This window comes from Peromyscus eremicus, chromosome 19 (genome assembly GCF_949786415.1).
Source record: "Peromyscus eremicus chromosome 19, PerEre_H2_v1, whole genome shotgun sequence".
Classification (NCBI taxonomy): Eukaryota; Metazoa; Chordata; class Mammalia; order Rodentia; family Cricetidae; genus Peromyscus; species Peromyscus eremicus.
In genome coordinates, this window is record NC_081435.1 from 49,207,098 (window position 1) to 49,216,308 (window position 9,211).

General features: G+C 44.9%; 1 pseudogene; it reads right to left on the reverse strand.

Moving 5' to 3' along the window:
- Positions 1–1,430: 1,430 nt before the first annotated feature.
- LOC131896246 (U6 spliceosomal RNA) lies at positions 1,431–1,528 on the reverse strand (annotated as a pseudogene).
- Positions 1,529–9,211: the final 7,683 nt, after the last annotated feature.

The following is a 9,211-nucleotide window of genomic DNA, read 5'->3' on the forward strand; positions in this document are numbered from 1 at the left end:
CTGCGGCCTTATTCCTAGGCTAGAATGTTCTGCATAGTGGCAAAACCCTCCTATAACCACCTCAGGCCCCTCTCTTGAGAGCACTAGCCCAAGTCTTGGGGCTGCCATTCATGGACACACATGCCTGCCTCTGAACCAACCACAGTGACCAGGGGAATGGAATAATCTGATTGGCCCGATCTTGTATCCAGGATCGGCTCAGTTCCATCCATGCTCCTTGAACTGAGAAAGAATTCAGGGTGATGGTGGCGCATGGCTTTGATCCCAGCACTCAGGAGGCAGAGGCAAGTAGATCTCTGAGTTCGAGGCCAGCCTGGACTACAGAGTGAATTCCAGGACAGTCAGGGTTTCTCTGTCTTGAAAAAAAATATAATAATAATAATAATAATAATAATAATAATAATAATAATAATAAATTATTCAGGGTGCCCACCTATATTTCAGTCACAAAGGGTGATGGGGTGTGTGTGTGTGTGTGTGTGTGTGTGTGTGTGTGTGTGTGTGATACAGGCCTGAAGAATTTCAGGGGAAAAGGATAAGAGCAAACAGAAGAGATGTCCTCCATCATCCATGTGTGACACTGGCTGTCTCTAGAGCCAGGCTGTCCCTGGACACGTAGTTCTGCTGCAGCCACCAAGGCTTGGCCCTTCGGCAGGGGATTCCGGATTCCCTGTGAGCAGAGTCTTCCCTGGTTCCCAGAGATGAAGGACCCCACAGACGGTGCGTACTGACAAGACAGCCTGCAGAAGCTGGAGCCAGCATCCAGCTAGACTCCTCTGCTGTCCTCCAGGAAGCTGTGAAGGACAAACCAAAGCAGGAACCTTATGGAGGATGGACAGTGGGAGAGGCTCGGACCCCTTAACCATGGCTGTGCAGACCACCAGCTTCAGCCATGGGCTGAGGCAGCACTGTGGGTCATGTCCCTGTTCTGCCGCTCTGGGTCGTTCTTCCACAGCCAGACACACCCTTCCCTAAGTGTGCATCCCTCTGTGTGCACATCTTCCTCCACTTTTTGTTTTGTTTTGTTTTTCAAAACAGGGTTTCTCTGTGTAGCTTTGCGCCTTTCCTGGAACTTACTCTGTAGCCCAGGCTGGCCTCGAACTCACAGAGATCTGCCTGCCTCTGCCTCCCAAGTGCTGGGATTAAAGGCATGCGCCACCACCTCCCAGCCACATCTTCCTCTTAACACAAATTCTTTGTTCCTTCCCACTCACTCTATAACTGTGATAGGCCTCAGTTGGCCATGCTCTATACTAGGGTCTAGCCTGTGCCCCAGCAGAGCCTACAACAACATAGGCCTCTAAAAATGTAACGGTCACTATATGGATGCTGCCTCCTCCTCGTCCTTGTCCTCCTTGTCTTTGTCCTCCTCGTCCTTGTCCTCCTCCTCCTCCTCCTCCTCCTCCTCCTCCTCCTCTTCCTCCTTCTTTTAAAATATAGAATGCTTCACAGATTTGTGTCATCCTTGTTCAGGAGCCTTGCTAATCTTTGTATCATTCCAATTTTAATATATGTGCTACCAAAGCAAGAACCATTCTTGATTGTTTTAATGAATGCATTTTTGTTGTGGTGGTGGTAGATTTATTTTTTTCCTCTTCATCCTTCTTGTTTTGTTTTGTATTTTAAGACAGGGTCTCGTAAAGCCCAGCTGATCTGGAATTTGTGATTTTTTTTTTTTTTGATCTCCACCTCCCCAGTACTTGGATGACAGGCATGTGTCTCTATACCAGACATTGATATGTTGCAGGATGCCAGGGCAGTGGTGATGGTGCAGGCCTTTAATCCTAGAACTCTGGAGGCAGAGGCAGGTGGATCTCTGTGAGTTCGAGGCCAGCCTGGGCTACAGAGCGAGTTCCAGGAAAGGCCCAAAGCTACACAGAGAAACCCTGTCTCGAAAAAAAACAAAAAACAAAAAACAACAACAACAACAAAAAGAAACTAGAAGATGATATGTTGCAGGAATCCTAAATGGTTTTATAATAAAAACCCAGAGCCAGATATTGGGGTAAATGCTGAAAGATCAGAGAAAGAAAGGAGCAAGCCACAGCCACTTCTCACCTCACCAGCTCCATGAAACCTCTGAATGCCTCTGAGTCTTCAGTCTAAAAGGCTTTAGTTCCTATCTCCTCATGCCTTATATTTCTTTCTCCATCCAGCCATTTCACTTCCTGTCTCAACCTTCCTAGTGCTGGGATTAATGGCATGTGTGCTTCCCAAACACTGGTGTTAAAGGTGTGTGCCACCCCTGCCTGGCTGGCTCTGTTTCCCTCCTAGACTGGATCAACCTCATGTAGCCCAGTGTGGCCTTGAAATCCAGATAGATTGCCTCTGCCTCCTGAGTGCTAGGATTAAAGGTGTGTGCCATCACTGCCTGGCTTCTATGTTTAACTCTGTGGCTGGCTCTGTCCTCTGATCCTCACACAAGCTTTATTTATTAGATTACAAATATTACCACATTGATACATCTTTCTTTCTTTCTTTCTTTCTTTTTTTCTTTCTTTCTTTCTTTCTTCCTTCCTTCCTTCCTTCCTTCTTTTCTTTCTTTCTTTCTTTCTTTCTTTCTTTCTTTCTTTCTTTCTTTCTTTCTTTCTTTCGTGGTTTTTCAAGACAGGGTTTCTCTGTACAACAGCCTTAGTTATCCTGGAACTCACTTTGTAGACCAGGCTGGCCTTGAAATCACAGAGATCCACCTGCCTCTGCCTCCTGAGTGCTAGGATTAAAAGTATGAGCCACCACTGCCCATACATCTTTATTTTTAATTGCACACTATACATAAGTGATTCTCCTTGTAAAACATCCACAATAGATGGGACCCTCAAGCGGCTCAGCCAGCAAAGGAAACTACCACCAAGCCAGATGATCGAAGTTCAGCCCTGAGAATCCATACGGTAGAAGGAGAGAACTGACTCCTGCAATTTGTCCACATACACACCCAAATAAATGTTAAATTTTAAAAAATATGTCAACAACACACACACATACACACACACACACACACACACACACACACACACATAGTTGAAACTACTTTATTTCCTCTTCCTCAGCTAGTTCTTCTCGCAAAGAACCCTCAGTTGTCCATTTGGTATACAGCTATTAAAATATTCATATATATATTTTATGAATAAAATATTCATATATAAAATATTCATACATATATCACTGGACCTGGTGGCACATGTCTCTAATCTCAGCACTTGGATGACAGTGGGAACTCTGTGAGTTTGAAGCCATCCTGGTCTACATAGTGAGTTCCAGGCCAGCCAGAGCTACATAATAAGACCCTGTCTCAAAACAAACAAAAGCACACATATCCAGTATGTGTACATACATGTCCTCATGTAGAAGTATACAGAGATATATCTATCTGTGTTGACATTTTCTGTTGTTGCTGGGTTTTAAGGCAGAGTATCATGTAGCCCAAGCTGTCTTTAAATGCACCATCTATATATCTATATCTATATCTATATCTATATCTATATCTATATCTATATCTATATCTATATCTATATCTATATCTATATCTATATCTATATCTATATCTATATCTATCTATCTATCTATCTATATATATATATATATATATATATATATATATATATCTGTGTTGACATTTTCTGTTGTTGCTGGGTTTTAAGGCAGAGTGTCATGTAACCCAAGCTGTCTTTAAAGGCACCATCTATGGAGCCTAACCTTGAACTGCCGATCATCCTGCTTCATGCTCTGAAATGCTGGGCTGACTGTATTACCACTACACTCATCTTGTGTTGACTTCTTTTAATGGGTCCAAAGGGTGCCGAGTGAGCTAGCTCTCTTCAACCTCTGCCTCTAGGAACTCAACCCCCAGCCAGCTCAGTCCACTGGACAGAAGGCTTCAGCATTTCTTTTCATAGTTATTAGTCCAGGAGTCAGCAAACCTTGTCTATAATGCGCCTGGTTGTGAATTTTTTAGGCTTTGAAGGTTCATGGTCTCTAGCAACTAATCAAGTCTATCATTAAGAAAACAGCCATTGACAACACATAATAAATAAGTACGGCTATATGTCAATAAAACTTTATTTGTAGACACGAATTTTAATTTTGAATACTATGACACTTCAGTACCTGGGATTGAGCCTAGGGCCATGTGCCTGTTAGGCAAGTGCTCTACCAGGCTGTATCCCCCAACTGACCACTTTTGATTGTTTATCAACTACTGAAAACTCTAAACAGCATTCTTATCGATGACTATACCATGACAGGCAACAGGCTGCACTTGACGTGGAAGCTGTACTTCGTTAATGTCTAGTCTACACATTAAACACAAACAAGCTAATAAGATGCACAGACACTCTCACTGCCCAGTTTCTTCTGCATGTGACAGGAGGAATCCATCATGTGGATTTGTTGTGGAGACCATGCAATGCCCATTCACACAGGCATCCTCCTTTAGTCTCCGGCAGTCTATTTCACCATAATTCCTCAACCCATCACTGATGGGTTGTAAAACTCTGCATCTATTTTGGGTCTTTTCTGAGACACAGACAGCACACCATGTCACTTACCTACTTTAGGTATAAAACTCAGGGTGAGTGTATTTTACAGATTTGGACCTTATCTGCCCAACTCCATACCCCTCAGCTATGTCCCGCCCCGTATCCTTCCAGCTCCAATCCAGCATGGCTCAGCTTTCTGTGTATGTAGACATGCTTGTTTGGAGCATTCAGATAGATGGACTCATGCAGAGTGTTTTGTGAATGGCGTCTCACTTGGGAGGGTTGTCAAGATTTGTCTGCGTATCACGTCTCTGCTCTTTTTTTTTTTTTTTTTAAGCTGAATGAGCAAGATTCCACTTTGTGACTATGCAGTTATTTTATTTACCCATTCATCCATTTGTGGACATTTAGATTGTCTCATACTTTGGATTATTACAATAATGTTTCTATGAATATTCATGTATGAGTTTGTGTTCGTATTAGTGCTTGCTATACATCGTGGAGTGGAATTAATAGGATGTATGGCGATGATTTTTATTTTGCTTTGTTTGAAATAAGGTCTCATGTGGCCTACACTGGCTTCCAGCTCACTATGGAGCCAAGGATGACCTTGAACTCGTGACTTTTCTGCCTCCACCTCCTCCATGCTGGGATTTCAATTACATGCCACATATATGGTAATTCTGTGCTTAGCTGTTTGAAGGACTTCCGGGCTGCTTCCCTAAGTGGTTGCACTATTCTAGGTTCTCATTTAAAATATGTAAGCTTCTGGTTTCCAGCCCCACATCACTGTCCTCGCCTGTCTTTCCTTTCTGTATAACCATCATGGCGGCTAGGAAGCTTCTCACTGTCGGGGTGTGACAACCAACGATATTCTGAGACCCGCTTTTTTCCCCCGAGTAGCCCTGGGGAAGTTTTCCATATCATCCCATACTCCACGTCATTACACACACATCTCCTGGTGGCTGGCTGCTGACTGCCCCCAATCAGCACAAACACCACCAGCACACCAATGAGGGGCCTTGCTTTGCCTCTTGTATACAGGGAAAAACAGTTTGATTCCTTTTAAATTTTTGATTACTTTTATTCACTTCTGTACTTATTTGCTGTGTGTCCATGTATGGAGGTCAGAGGACAATGTGCAGGGGTCAGTTCTTTCTTTCCACTATGTGGGTCCCAGAGATCAAACTCAAATCTTCAGGCTTGGCAGCAAGCCCCTTTCCCCACTAAACCCTCTCGCTGGCCCAAGGGAAGCCTTTTTTTTTTTTTTTTTTTGGTTTTTCAGAGACAAGGGTTCTACGTGTAGCTTTGGCGCCTTTCCTGGAAATCGCTCTGTAGCCCAGGCTGGCCTCGAACTCACAGAGATCTGCCTGCCTCTGCCTCCCGAGTGCTGGGATTGAAGGCATGCACCACCACTGCCCAGCAGGAAGCATTTCTTGAAGATAGTTTTTGGAGTTGCTGGATTAAGAGGTACATTTGTTGAAGCTGGAGAGATGGCTCAGAGGTTAAGAGCACTGGCTGCTCTTCCAGAGGACCTGAGTTTGATACCCAGCACCCTCATGGCAGCTCATAACCATCTATAACTTCAGTTCCAGGGAATCAGACACCCTCTTCTGGCCTCTGTGGGCCCCAGGCACACATACAGACACATGCAAAACACCCATATACATAAAATAATAAAACACATTTTAAGAGAGGTCCACTTGTTAAAATACGAAAATTCACTCTCTGAGAAAGCCACACAGATGTGTGGTCCTGCAGTAGTGGGTGAGAACGCTCATCCCTGCGTGCCAGCCCAGGAGAAGAGCCCTTTCCCTGGAGCCCCAGACTTCTCATTTCACAGGTCAGTGCGAGGTGGGGACAGGATCATGCTCCCACGGTGGCTCTCCCCCTTCACCTCTGTCTGCCTTGTTCACTAGCACCACGCCCAGTTAGAGGGAACAGGTAAATTTTGATGAAATCACCAGTGTGCTTTTGCCATCCTCAATGATGAAGACACAGGATTCTAGAATCTTCTCAGTCCTCCAAGATGGTGAACGTCAGACCTCCTGTAGAAGTTGTATTATTCTCTAAGGCTTGAAAACAGATCTCAGGGATTCTTGAGGACTCATTCCGCAGCAACCAGCATGGCTATAACAGGTGCAGGGAGGGGCTGGAGCACAGGGATCCAGGGGTGTGGCAAGCAGGCCTTAGGATCCCAGAAAACAGGTTATTCTGCTAGGACCTCCCCCATGACATCATTGTGCAGCTGAAAAGAAGTTAGGGGCCTGTTAGTGTGATCCTATTATACAGACTGAGAGACTAGTACCCCAATAACTTACTGGAAGTCACAAGACTAAGCAATGACCTGGCTCTGATTTAGGCCAATGTTCCTTCTGCAAACCTGTGACGTCAGAGGGTTTGCCTGCGAACTTCTCCCCAAGCTCTTCTACCCCTGCTAGAGATGAGGCCTTTCCCAGAAGGCCACACAAGTAAGCCTGAATATATATATATATATATATATATATATATATATATATATATATAATTAACTAATAATATATAATTAATATATTATGATATATTGATAATATATTAATATGTAATGTATTTATATAATTATATATAATCAATATATTGTATTACATAATTAATAATATAATATAATAATACAATATGCAATTAATATAATTAATAATATATTATACTAATATAATATATTGTATATATTCATATAAGTGTTTTGCTGGTATGTATGTGTGGCACCGCGTGCATGTAAAGATCTGATTTTTAATCCAAACAGCCCTGGATTGAAATCCCAGCTCAGCCACTCAGGTCTACGTTACCCTCAGTGTTTTCCTCTTTGAATTTTCTCTCACTTACCTTCCCGGTTCTGTTTCTACTTAATCATCCCCCTAGTTACATGCCTGTTTGCCATGACCTACCTACCCAGTTACAGTCCTTTTAAACATTACCAACCTCCCAATTTGTCTTTCTCCCAACAATTACCTAACTCATATTTCTATTTCTGTTGATTACACACTTTGCAAGGGTTGTGTCTGATTGAAATGAGAAAAATACAAAAATAACTTTAAAACCATGTCTACTTCCCCCCTCCATGGTTTTCCCTGTCTTGGGAGAACCAACCCTAAGGGTGGGCAGATTAATTTGTTGCAAGAAGGAAGTTCCAGGTTCAAAAGCCACAGTCACCGGCTTCCACCTTCACAGTTCATTTGAGCTGGTGTGAGTTGCCTCTCCCAAGTCCCTCTTCCCAGGCCATTCTTGGCTGAGCGCCTGCTCACATTCTTGTTCACAGCATGGGGTGAGTCAGGAATTGTGGAGGACAAGATTTCTTTTCCGTGGGGCTTCTAGTGGGGGTCATTTGGGGGAAATTTAGATTCTTTAATTAAGTGTGTGTGTGTGTGTGTGTGTGTGTGTGTGTGTGTGAATGCCACCTGTGTGTAGGAGCCCATGGAGGTCAGAAAAGGGCATTGACTCCCCTGCTGCTCAAATTACAGGCAGTTGTGAGCTACCCAACATGGGTGCTAGGAGCCAAAACTGGGATCCTCCAGAAGAGCAACAAGTGTTCTTAACAACTGAGCCATTGCTTCCAGAACTGGAAACATGTTCTAAAGGGACCTCCTTCCTCTTTATCCTGAAAGAATTGATTGGAAGTTTTGTGTGGTAGTGTACACCTGTAATGTCAGTCCTTGGGAGGCTGAGGCAGAAGAATCACAAATTCAAGGCCAGTCTGGGTTATGTGGCAAGGTCTTGTCTAAACACTCAGCTTGTTTAGGAGCAGAGTCCTGGCATCAAGAATACTCCACAGGGAACGGCTGTGGTCTGGGTGACACATGGTAAGAAACATCCCTGTGTTTCTGCAGAACTTTTCAGCTTCAGGGTGAATTTGAGTTCTCACTGGGCTGGGCCTATGTGGTTGCCTTTCTCAGCACCTCTGTTCAATGATGATGCCCATCCGAGGACACTCTTGAGGGACTCCTGCTGAACCGGAGGGGACGTCTGTGGGTCTTTTCTCCCCATCAAGATCTCCACCTCTGGCAACAGTCCTGGTGTGCCCCCAAAGAACCACTCCCAGCCACCACCCTTGTAATTCCCCTGCATCCCAACTCCAAGGGTAGAGGAAGGCTTGTCACCAGAATCCACCCAGTGGATTCTCTGAGTGCGTGAGGTCTGCTGGCTGGCATGGGGAGCGCATGACCAGGGATGAAGCAACAAGAGATCTGAGTCCCCCTGGCTCCCTTATCCCTGGTGCCCAGCCCCTTGGAATCCAAAGCTTCTCGGTGCTCTGAGCCAATACCCCCACCCCACACTTATCCTTGCTCATTTTGGGTGGGTATGTGCCGTGTGCAGTCAACAGAGAGCTGACCGCGTGGGATCTTAACTGTGCCTCCGGGGCCCTGGAGTGTGACTCCAGCTCATTCCCCGGGTGCTTCATTCATCAGGTCCAAGGTTGAGCAGCAGATCCTTAGAGGTCACTTTGTCCCATCCCCTCCTGTGTGAGTGGGAGACTGGGGGCCTTGGGACCAAGGACTTGCCCTGAGTCACGCATATGACAAAGTCAACTCAGGTATCAGCCCTTGGCTGTGTCAATAACTACACCCAAACCAGTGGGTGATAATGGCAACGGGCAGTGCCATAGTGCCAGCCAAGGCTCCTCAAGGACACGGCACAGGGCACTTGGCAGCCCTCACTGCCTTTCTCTCAATGTCTCAGGCTCTCTGACTGCGGGAGAAGCG